The sequence below is a fragment of the Rhyacophila brunnea genome, unplaced genomic scaffold (assembly GCF_057557595.1).
Source record: "Rhyacophila brunnea isolate RB1 unplaced genomic scaffold, BYU_Rbru_1.0 scaffold_14, whole genome shotgun sequence".
Lineage (NCBI taxonomy): Eukaryota > Metazoa > Arthropoda > Insecta > Trichoptera > Rhyacophilidae > Rhyacophila > Rhyacophila brunnea.
In genome coordinates, this window is record NW_028232796.1 from 32,224,615 (window position 1) to 32,237,466 (window position 12,852).

Sequence of the window (12,852 nt, forward strand, 5' to 3'; positions counted from 1 at the left end):
ATTTAAATTCGTATTCGAATTCCACAAAGTCCTACCCTCGGTTGATAGTATTGGTTTAATTTATTATAAACAAGCTTACAGCATAATTAAAATAATTGAAGTTCTCTGTATTAAAAATATTACTGCACAATAAAGATGAGGAATGTCGTATTACATGTGTTTAATGTGCACGAAAACAATTTATAGTATTCAAAAGAAAGGAAAAGTTGCTCCCATTTACTGCCCAGAAGTGCTATCTACTTATTGTAATAATACGGCATTGTGCCGATTTCTGCAACATTTGTGCAGTTACAACTGTGACTCGTACGTCCAAGGTTTACAATCAGGGCCTTTTAAGGCTTCATGAAGGGTAGCTTAATTATAAATGTAATATGGGTATATATCAATGGCGTGCGATGACTTTCGCTTATAGGGACACTGTTTAAAAAAAAGCATGTATATCCACAATGAGCTACAGTCTATCTTAGTGTTAACTGATTGAGTCTTTGCGTTCGGTCTATAGTAAACTATGGTGTGTGTTTTTGTAGTGTGAAAATATTTCCTTTATTTTGACCAAGTCTGATCCTAATATGATCATTATGGACCTACAAAAAACCATACAAGAAATGGATGTTAGCCACTTGCTCAACCTATTATATATCCATCCTTTATCCAAAATCCACTTTCCCCATACCCCGGCGCACCTTCCTTTCTTCATAATTCCCATACTTCTTTCATACAATCCTACCCACACCTTACACATCCCCCTTCTACTACGTTACAATGGGTAACGTTTTTTAGTCATCTTTACACGATTTAAGAATTAATTCCGCTGACGCCATCACAAAACAAATTGACGTGCGAACAGGTCGACAATCGCTCTCCGACTGGCAACGCATGCAAAATTACGTCCCACCTATTGCTACAAACTATTTGCCGTTTCACTGAAGTATGCTCTTAAGCGCCGGTCTATATTGTCGAGGGTCCCAGGTTCGAATCCTGGGTCTGGTAAGTACACATATTGTTTTTTAACTTGTGTATGAGCCAGAGTATGGACCTAATAGGTTGAGCAAGTGGCTGACATCCATTTTTCGTAAAAATAAAATCTGTTAATACAAACCTCCACTCTGTGGAGGCCCATATGATCCTATTAGGTTCGGACATGAATAATAAAATAATAAAAAAATAATATAAAACAAACTATTGATTCCTAATAACATATTTACTAAACAATACCTGGCGGTTGGGTTTTATCGTTTTTCCATTACGAATTCTGAAATTTGAAATTTGAAAGCCAGTATTATATTATTGTCTTTGAGAAGAAGTAGGTAGCTACATAATAATTATTGAATTTGATACACGAATTTTGTAACTAATTGTCTTAAATGTCTAAATAAATTCATAATAAAGCTATTGTCTATCTTTATTTTTTTTACTTAAATTTTTGTTGATTACAATTTAATTTGTGTTCGTGGTTGTACCACATTAATTTCGTACGTACGTACCTACTAATCCCAAATCTAACGTTTAACGACCAGAAAGATAATTAATTACCCGGTATATTGCGTAATACGGCTCGATTCGATAAAAAAAATTACACCGCACAGATTGCATTTGGCCCTAATAAATTCAATGCCATGCCCGACGGTTATGCACCGCTGTCAATCATATGATTACTCACGTGAAAGTTATATAATTCAGGTTTTATGATGTTTTAAAGCAAGGGTCCGCATATTATTTTAGGAGCCCATAATAATATGACGAAGTTATGACCCTTACTAATTTTATTTAATGTTCCTTATTTCAAATTTACCCATTATTAATATGCTTATATAAGGGAACAAAAGGTATATCGGATCTTTGAGTGAGTATGTAAGTATGCAAAAGGCGCACTGTGATTTTCTTTTTTTTAGAATTATTAATAACCATGTCCTTGCTTTTTCGTACAAGGTGGTTGTTAGTAATTTTGAACAATCACAAAACACCCAAGCTTTGAGAAAAACACATAAACGTTTTTGTCATGACCGGGAATCGAACCCAGAACTCTCGGGTGGAAGGAAAGCACCTTACCCACTGCACCACGAGACCCGCCGGCGCACATTGATTATACAACATATCCACAGTAATGTATTTCATTATTCCGGTCGAATATGCGACTACACGTCGAATTTGTCGATGTGATTCTGTTGTCATTCACAAAACACATGTAACAATGTACTGCCACGGATAGCGACATTGCGATATGTTTGGTATAAAAAATCTGCTTGTCGCATGTGTCACATGCAAAATGCCGCATCGATGTGCAGAAACTGATTTTTCATTCGTTTCGGCTGACCACGTAGTAGCCCATCGATCCTTTTCTGGTGATGGGCAGTCGTTAATGACATGTCAAACTATTTGAGAAGTGTGACTGTCACATGTACAGTAATCATTGTCCCTCAGTTTGAATCTCAAAGCTTCATGGCGTGTTAGTATCTGTGAAATTTAAAAATAACTACCTTGTTATATTGTAAGTATTTAATGTAACATGTAAAACAAAATATTGGTTTTTTATTGTTAAATCAGACTTTCACACCTTATTTATCTTGAGTGGGTATACCGTTATGCCCCGTGTTCGCCTAAATAATTTATATAACTAAATAATCTAGTGTTATTGAATAACCATAACATTTCTTCGCATATCAAAGAAAGGTTATATTACGATAGTATAATATAATATAATTTATCAATTTAATTTCATTCTTCATGATACTGTTAACCTAAGAATATTAATTGGAACCACTTCAGCAGATACCGAGGTTGCGATGTGATTCAAAACTTCGTTTCTAGCAACAATTGCGGAATATTGTAATGTGAAACCACATCATAAATACAAGTCTTTGTAACACTGAAGTTATTACCGCCACCAAACCACACCCACCCTCAATATATCGGTCTTAATCGGGCGTATCACGGGACTCTACGTTTTTTGTGACTGGGAATGTCTCAGGACCAGTTACCCAAGACTGGGGTAGCCATGTACTCAAAAATATGCTTTTACTTAATTTACATGGCTGTAATTAAAAATAGTAGTAAGTACATACCAAAAGCTAATACAAAACTACCGAACATTCTAAGTGGAGAGATTTTCACGTTGGCAGTATGACACCGCAAATTTTCTAAATGCAACAAAATTGTTATTTGTGGCGACCAGGTCGGATGGTCCGATGGGTACAACAGCTGGTTGCACCAACTTGAGCAGCTCTTCCCTTTCTGTACATGATATAGTTTGCATCATGTATTTCTCCGCCACATGGACACGTTGAAGGGTAACAAAACCAAGCTCATAGAACCTGACAGCGAATCAATCATGACCAGTCAATAATTGAGTCTTTATAACAATCAAATTACAATCTACGTGTATTTCTTCATTCATGTCATTTTTCTATACGACGCCCAGTTGATTGTAACAGTGCCCAGTCAAATGCGCCGATACCATCCTAGTCCCTAGGGCTTAGTCAAACCGCCTCAGTTTAAATTTACTGACCCTTTTTCAGCCTGTGGTTGTGTGTATTACATCAGGTAATGTATTTTATTAATGACCAGTTAATTGAATACACCTGGTGGAGTGGCAAAGTATTCGTTGATGTATCTGTATGCCCGCGGCAATGTTACACGTTTTGTCCACTGGTAATCGAATTAATTGATACAAGAGAATAAAAAAACTACAGACATAAAATATTAAAATATTATTTCAAATTTTTGAGCGGCACGGTTATATGTTGTGGTTTGTAGATATGTATTTATTTAGACTTTCCACCCTTAAAAAAATTGGAATAATTAAGTGGGTAACCAGATTATTTTTAGACAACGATGCCGAAGTATACAATAATTGATGCGAATTATTGCCGATAGCTTTAGCTTGTTACACAACAGCCCCCACATCCTGAAGCGGGGCCCCAGGCGACGATCTTTGGCGGGATCCCCTACATAATATCGCTATGGTTAAGGGCAGTGTGATGCTCTCTACAGCAGCGTATCCTAAATGGTTACGTCATGTAAATTGTACGTAAAACATTTCTCCGTAGCACAGTTCGCCGTGAGCTTTCTTATCGGAAAGAGATGATCGTATGCTATACGGTCTCCAATTTTATTAGATTAAAAATATGAACATTAATTCAATGTTCATATCTGATTTTGGCAAAATTCAAGAATGAAGACCTAACCTAACAAATAATCCAGTATATCGGCTATTTTCAAAATTTGTTTACTGCCGTTTCCTGTAAACCGACAAGAACCGTGTTTTATTTAGACATTAATTTTATGTCAGTATTATACGACCTAAAGAGGTTGGACGATCTTTAATATACGGCCACATATTTCGGATATAACATTTCACGATGAACTGCGATACGGCGAAATGCATACGTACAAGTTTCCGGACACGATCCCAAATGGTATTCTGCAGAACCCAATAGTTTCGCGAGGTAAAATTAAATGTATTTTTAGTGGTTCATTGTATTTGTAAATAAATCTATTTGAATTATTGGGTTGTCGGCACTAGGCATCATAATATGTAGTACCCACTGATAGCGACCTCCTTTTGTGGTAGACAAGTAACATGCGACCCTTCGCCACATTGGATACACATCCATTTTTAATAGAGTAGAAAACAGCAAATTTGTGTTGTGTTTAAATCTCACTTAGCTGGTCGATTAGCCATGCCAAAGCCCTGTCACCCCCCCCCCCCCTGGTTACACTAGTTTTTCAAATGAGTTTCCGTACACGGGTACAGAAGATACTTTTCATGTCATCAAAGATAAATGACGGCAGAGCAAGTCAAGAATCTTTTTATTTTCTAAAACTCTTTCTTTAAGCACTAAATGATCAGTCCCGTGCAGTATCGCTTCGGGACAAGGAAGTGTGGTACTAAAATCTTTTCATTATGACACGTTTATAGCGTCATAGAAGGCGGCCGTGCACAAACCGCGGCTGCATATTATACATGGCGGGTGGAGATGGGGAAATTAAAATCATGAACCCTTAGATATGCAATGTTTAAGATGAAACATATCGTACGCAATAATTCAATAATTCCAAGTTTATTGTTGTGTTGTGTTAATGTTATTAGGGGCTGAATATTCCACAATAGAGTTTATTCATTTTTATGATACTACTTTTTATATTACCCACTTGTTTGCTGGTAGGATCATTTTGTTGTAATAATGATTTTTCAGTCGATTGCCCATTTAATTTTTTATCTGAAACTTTCCAAACCTACCGAAACCTCTCCTCTCGTCTCCTCCATCCAGTTTCGTTCCACTAAGCATACATCCAGATGCTGATTACTACTTGAGACACAATATCACGTAGACGATTTATTATATATAAAAAATATACTTTCTTGACAAATAAAACAACTTTCTACACGGGTTTTAAGTTAAGTTATTAAACACAGACAACGGGTGTACCTACCTACTCAAATTACATCAGCAAAATCTCACGCCGATCGTTGGCCATGATCATCCTGTTGTTCCGATCATGAATATTAATGTCAATTTGAATCGTTCACCGGAGTCGTGACCAAAATAGAATAATTCTTATTTTTTGCAAACGACTCAATGGAAGATCGATTATAGTTGGGTCGACGATTACCGACAAGTGACAAAACACGGTACCTACTTAATTAATTGTTGTTTAACCAAAGTGACATAATATCAAGATCGGGGATGGTCGGCGTAAACAATTAAGATATCGATCATGACATACGATCGGCGTGAAAATCTGGCAGTGTAATAAAATTTGGTTTTTGAACTATATAATTATCAGGATTTTATGAAACGTTATGTCAAATTAATATTTTCCACCGATAATAAAACATCATATTACATCCCTTACTGATGCGTTAGTTTATTGGTCACAAGTAGGTAGGTACCGAAGGGAAGGCCTTAGGTACCTACTTGTGACTTGTTATTACTTGTTCAGTGGGTCTATTCTATACTTATCGAACACTAAAGTAATAAATAGTATCAAACTTAGGGTAGGTTTGTATCAAAATATTAGCACTTATTGTAACAATTACACGAAGCTGGTTTTTATTGTTGCAATAAGTGCGATATTTTAACAGCAGCAAGATAGGTGCTGTTAAAATATAGCACTTATTGCAACAATAAAAACCAGCTTCGTGTAATTGTTACAATAAGTGCTAATATTTTGATACAAACCTACCCTAAGTTTGATAATATTTATCACTTTATCACTTTAGCGGTCGATAAGTATAGAATAGACCCACAGTTCAGTTCAGCGCTACCAATTTTGGTAATAAAATATGATTTTTCATCGACTGTTCTGATATTGGCAGCACTGTTTTATGGGTATTGATATAAACTACTGAGAGACGGGGAGACTAGCATGTCGCGTGTCTTCGAACGTTTCGAAACTGAGAGATTCCAGTCTTGCCGTGAGCGAGTCACCCATGGAGGTATTAAATTAAAGAGTGGCAAGTAATCGGCTTTCTCATACAGCTGAATGAAGCAGGCCAACAATAGCCGATAACTTACGAGAAATAGCGACGCGATAAAAAAAAATCAGGGCATCAAGAGGATTTACTTTGGTCATTATAAAGTACCCATATAATACAATGTAAACGTTCAAATTTTGCCACAAATTGATTACCAGCCCGCCCCACCATACTTTTTCGCCATACTAGCCTGCTTCACCATACTTTGAAGTACATTGGCTAGATACTGGCTGGAATTTTAGTTTCAGCGTCGTCTCTTTTGAGTATTCTCGTAAGCGAAAGGCTTTAAAATGGGCGAACCGATTTTTAATTTAAATTTTGTGGCTGAAGTTGAGAAATACCCCCGCCTGTATAATTACAGGCTGCCAGAATATTCCCGTAAAGATATCACGGGAAAAGCTTGAAATGAAGTAGGAAAGACAATGGATTTGACAGTTTGAGGTTATGAAATTATTATTTCAAGTGGGTTTCAGTAGAGCCGTCTGCGAAGCATTAGTCATTGGCCAGTTTGTGAGTTCCATCATCAACCAGTTCGTCGGATTTTAGTTTCCCCATGAGCGAAAGACCTAAGTCACATTAGTCGAATGTCTTATTGTTGGTAGTGATGATCTTAATAAGACATCTATCGATAATAATCAAATGACATTAAATGATCCAATCTAGTGCCTTAAGGAAGGTTATTTTTAAATAATAAATATCCAAAATATAATAAGTAATTATACTTAAGTACCTACTTATTTTTATTTTACAATAAATGATTAGGTAAGTACTATTTTTTTCTGTATGACGTTGTTCTCTATTGTTATAAATAAAAGCAGACATTTATGTGGCTGGGTAAGTGTTATAAAATTAATTATTCTTTCGCGTGGGACATGGAGAATGATCTACATCTCCGATAATAACAATATAATAATGCAATCGCAACAATCGATCCTTGTCCGATAAGTAGATATAAGTTTTATTGCGAAATCACTACAACAATAATAATAATATAATGGAAATAGGCCACAAATCAGTTAACAACTTTTCAATCTTCTATCCGAATAAGTAGGTAAGAAACCTTATCAAATTAATAATAAATTGAGGTATCATAATATACTACCGGACCTACTTATGGACGCTAAACCAAGAGATGTCACGGAGACTTGAAGCTTTCGAGATGCGACTGTATAGGCGCATCCTCAAAATTCCTTGGACTGACCGGGTGACAAATGTTGTAGTTGTCAATCGAATGGGGAAGGACCGAGAAGTTCTACGTAGTATCAAAACCAGGAAACTACAGTACCTCGGCCACATTATGAGAGGACAAAAATACAGCATTCCCCAACTTGTTATTCAAGGAAAGATCAATGGGAAGCGTAGCAGAGGACGGCGCCGCATTTCGTGGCTTAAGAACCTCCGTGATTGGTACGAGTGCAGCTCCACTGAACTGTTCCGGGTAGCAGACGACAAAGATAAGATCGCATTGATGGTGGCCGACGTCCGCTAGGGGATGGTACAATAAGAAGAAGAATATACTACCATATTAGGTACTAAGTAAAAAGACATTGTTTTTATACTGCATAATATTATACTATAATTATCATATACACTGTAGGTATTATAACCCAGAAGATACATAATTAATTTCTAATACATTGTCCAACACACGCGGTCGACGTATCGGGGGCAAAAATATACTTCTTCTTCGGCCATATTCACCAATTCTGATATATTCGGCCATATTCATAGCATTCACTATTCTCGTGCAGGCATTTCGATTATTGCAATGATCTTGGGGGGGATCCCGTGTGCTCCCAGTATCCTCCAGAGGGAAGGGTGGTGCGGACTGTCTGCTGGAGAAGACATCGAAAGTTGTGGATTTGGTCTGCACACGCTCGTCCAGGCAGACACCCGACCTGGTTTTTCCTGAGGACGTGCATTACTCGGTCCCTTATTCTCATCAAGAGGATGTTTGCAAAAATATACAACTTTACTAAGTTTAATATAAAAAGGTAGGTTCTAATAATTACATATTATTATTATGTTATTTTGGTACCTATTTCACCCTACCAGCCGCCTCGGATTGTCAGTTTTGAAAATACTATGCCATTGTGTCCAGCATGAATGGAAAGTATCGCGCCGGGATTATTGAGTTGTTATTAGTATTACCTTGGTTACTCTAGGTTCTTGGTTTTATAGAGTATACAAGCTAACAACAACTCAAGAATCTCGTTGTTGTACTTTCCACTCGCGGTGGGTACAATGGAATAAAAGCGCTGTTACGTCCCATCACGAGTAACCAGGCGAAGACCTATCCACAATATTAATAGCAGAACGTTCATCGCACATTGCTTTAGCGGTAGAGGAATTCATGTTATAGTTCCACGTTTCGCATAATTTATAAATTTTATTATAATGATTATTTTTCTGGAATTTAATAATAACTGACAAGAAAATAAATTTTACATCAATATGAGTCAAATAATACCTACTTATTGTTAGACTCTATCCCCAAAACAGTATCTACATTCCTACAATCAAAATTTAGCTATATAGTGGTAGCTATCTATTATTAGCTACATCGATGTTTCTCAACCGTTTATGCTATAGTAGCATTCTTGACTCTCTTCCAATTTTTCGGTAGGTAGGTACCTACCAATGACATTATTAATGGACGACTCACTCAGTACAGTAGCTAGCAAGTAAATTCAAACGTAACATTTGCACGTGCATAGGTAGACGTCACGCAATATCCATTATGCGATATCACGCATCGGGAATTTATAGCAATATCACCTTTATTGTAATGGCGTTAGAACAGTGTTTCTAGTATCAATGTTCGTTTGAGCGAACCCGTTCGAACCGAACCATTCTGCAGACCCGACAAGAAGCATCGAGAATTTATAGCAATATCACCTTTATTGTAATGGCGTTAGAATAGATTATGCCATTCGGCAGACCCGACAAAAACGTGAGTGTCATTTTTTTCCAGATGCTTCGTCCATATTAATGTCATTGGTACCTACATAATTAAATGATCTGCCAAACGATGATAACTCGTTAGTTGTTGTCATGGATTATAATAATTGTTTAAAGGTTTTAATATAATAATTAGGTACGTTATATTTTTGCTTTATGTAAACCTAATATTTTGCGATACATTAGGAGGCAGCGGCATCAGTGCTCGAAATGGACAATTCTACGAACCGGAGCGCTGCATAACCTTAAAAAAAATATCAAAGAGTGTTCGATTTTTTGTTGCAATCTTAAACCGATGAAAGAAATAAAAACAATCTTTGAACTTTTGACATTCACAGCATTATAATCAAGTTATGAGTATGAATACTTAAATTTTTTCCACGTGGTAACTTTGATAATTGTATCTATTTACACCATTTATTTTCCGCCCCTTAATAAAATGGCACTATTGAACAGTGCCATTATCTGCATACTTTTTTATCATACGTATGGCATCACAAGTCCTGAAATTTTGTTATACCATATTAATTTAAATATCTAACTTAACCGTTTTATGGGTAAAGAAATTACAAGACCATAGATAAATTCTTTTTTATCGACCATGTCCGATCCTAATAAGATCATATGGGCCTCCACAGAGTAGAGGTTTGTATTAACAGATTTTTTTTGTTTTTACGAGAAATGGATCTTAACCACTTGCCCTACCTATTAGGTACATACTCTGATACACAATATGTGTACTTGCCAGACCCAGGATTCGAACCTGGGACCAACGACACTATAGGCCGACACTTAAGCCGCGCGACCATCGTGGGTGTTGTATATTTAAGATTTTGTAAATATGATATAAAAGATATTAAGTAAATTCTCTCCTAAAAATACACTTACTAAAAGTATCATATATTTAAAATTAATAATCATTATACATAAATACATTTGTAACCAGTGTAACATGCAAGAAAGCTTCTCTTTGTCAATATTGTCAATTGTTATTGTAATTGAACATATTTGTTCCCGAATTTCAAGGTATTATAAATTTTAATACGTTGGAACGTCATTCATACAGTATATTTTTATATTGGATTATTCTTGAACAACAAACAAATTAATTCACAACTTAACATTACCTGTTGTATTAACTGTTGTACTGTATTTTGTAAATAATACACATATTTTAAAATCTTGGCTTTATTGAATTTACACAATGCAATGAAACCGAGATTTTGAGCCGAGTTATAGACTAAATGTTTTCAATAAAAAATGAACAATACTGTCCAGATTGACCACGTGGAGGTGTAAGCATATCCTTACCAGGAAAGGAATACTGTAGGATAAGGGCGTTAGTGGAGAGAGGAGGGATCCAAGCAATACATTATTAATTATTACAATTACATATTATTATGTGTGTGCATTCATAATTATTATACATATTTATATATAGATAGATAGTATGTATACATTTATATATTTACTACAAGGTTTACGTATTGACACGTTGATAAACAATCATTAGGAAAAATAAGAAATGCATATCCGCATTGGTTTGTTTAATTTTTACAATAATTTCCACAGGAGGTCGTACGTTTTGTCATCTTTCAATTCTCTTTTTCGACTTGCCGTGTCATCCGCTGAATGCCGACCTTTAGCTAACCATAACCGAACATATTTTTTAGGATTAAATTGCCTCAATGGCGGACTTACACTATTTATAAATAACAACGTAGCACACGTTTTAATATTAAGACATGATCTTGGTGGTGTCATTATCTCATTTAAAGCGCTAAAATTTCTTTCGCATTCAGCTGTTGATATTGGGATCGTCGCTATAGCTTTAAGGAGAGGTTTCAAATCTTCTGGAGTTTTATTAGAATCATCACACATTTAAAAAAAAACCTAAAACCGCGTTTAATATCTAATTCATTTAAATGAAATTGATGGCATAATCTGATAATGTTATCCTCTCCATATCGTATGTCCACGCCGTCATCATCTGATTTGCGATAATTATTACGGTCCAGTACTTGTATACTCTCTAATAAATTGTTATATAGATTAATGTTTTCTTGGTGAATGTTTGCGTTTCGACTGACATGCGATGAACTTGTAATCATTCGATTTCTTAAGTTATTGGCTAGACTTCTATATAATTGAGAAACATTAATGGCTTTAACCTTACCTTCCTGAATAATTAGTCCTTTGTATATCTTTTCATCTATGGCTCTAAGAGCGTCTAATAATTTTAGACCGGGATCATTTGCCATCGAATCAAGGACACGAATGGTGGTTTTAATCGCTTTATCAGCATCAACTAGTGTAATATTACGCCTTTGAAGATAATTCGATAAGAAACCTAATTCATCTAGTGCATCTGACATTGTATTTAAATTTCGAACAAATTCCACACCTGTTAACATTTTTCCAAGGCCACTATATTTGCATCGTTCTGATTCATCCCTAGTATTATCTTCGGATGTTTTATTAAAATGATCGTATAGTGCCGAATAATTATTAATAACGGCATTTACTGTAAGCATACTTGAAACCACCCACCGCACTGATAAAACTCTTCCAATTTTTAATAACTGGGTTTCTAGTGAATTGGCCGCTTGTCTCTTGGGAATATTTTTCAATAGTTTCGGTTGGAACTTTTCGATCATCTAATTTTTTTTTATGTGCAGATATATTAGTTTCTTGTGTAATGTTATTGCCTGCTGGGATTTTTAATCAAATTTTTAAGAGAACCCATTTTCTTTAAAATGTAACTTACATATATGTAAAACAGTTAACATTTTAAATTGAAACACAAAACTTACCAGAATGTAGTGACGTCAGCATAAAAATAATTATTATAAACTTATAAACAATCAAATAAAATGACCTACTTTTAGTTAAATTGAAGTAGGTATGCAAGTACCTATACAAAATACATACAAAAAAGGTATAACATAACATATGGTATATAATTTAATAGATAATCACACGACACAACACTTAAATATAGGTATTACCTATAACCGCAATGAATAATTTAAATTATAAAATAAAATTAATGTTTTTGTCTGGAAATTTATTAATTGGTGAATTATTAAAAGTGGTATGAACTCGCCAAAGGGAAAAACAAAACTTTATTAACAATTACATATTTAATTTGAAATATTTCAACCCCTTTAAAACATGTAGGTTATTTAGGGAAAACTTTTTACTATTTACTACAAAGGCTTTTTTCAGGGCACACATTTTGTCGGTAATAAAATAATTTATCGAACTCATCTGCGAAGGTCTAACTACCTAGTTAGGTTTTTTCATGTATGCAATATTTATTTAGTTTACACTTTACAGCTTTAGTGTCTTTAGACAATGCATTTCGCCCGGTCGCCCGGAAGAATACGTAGAAGGTGAACACAAAATTTATG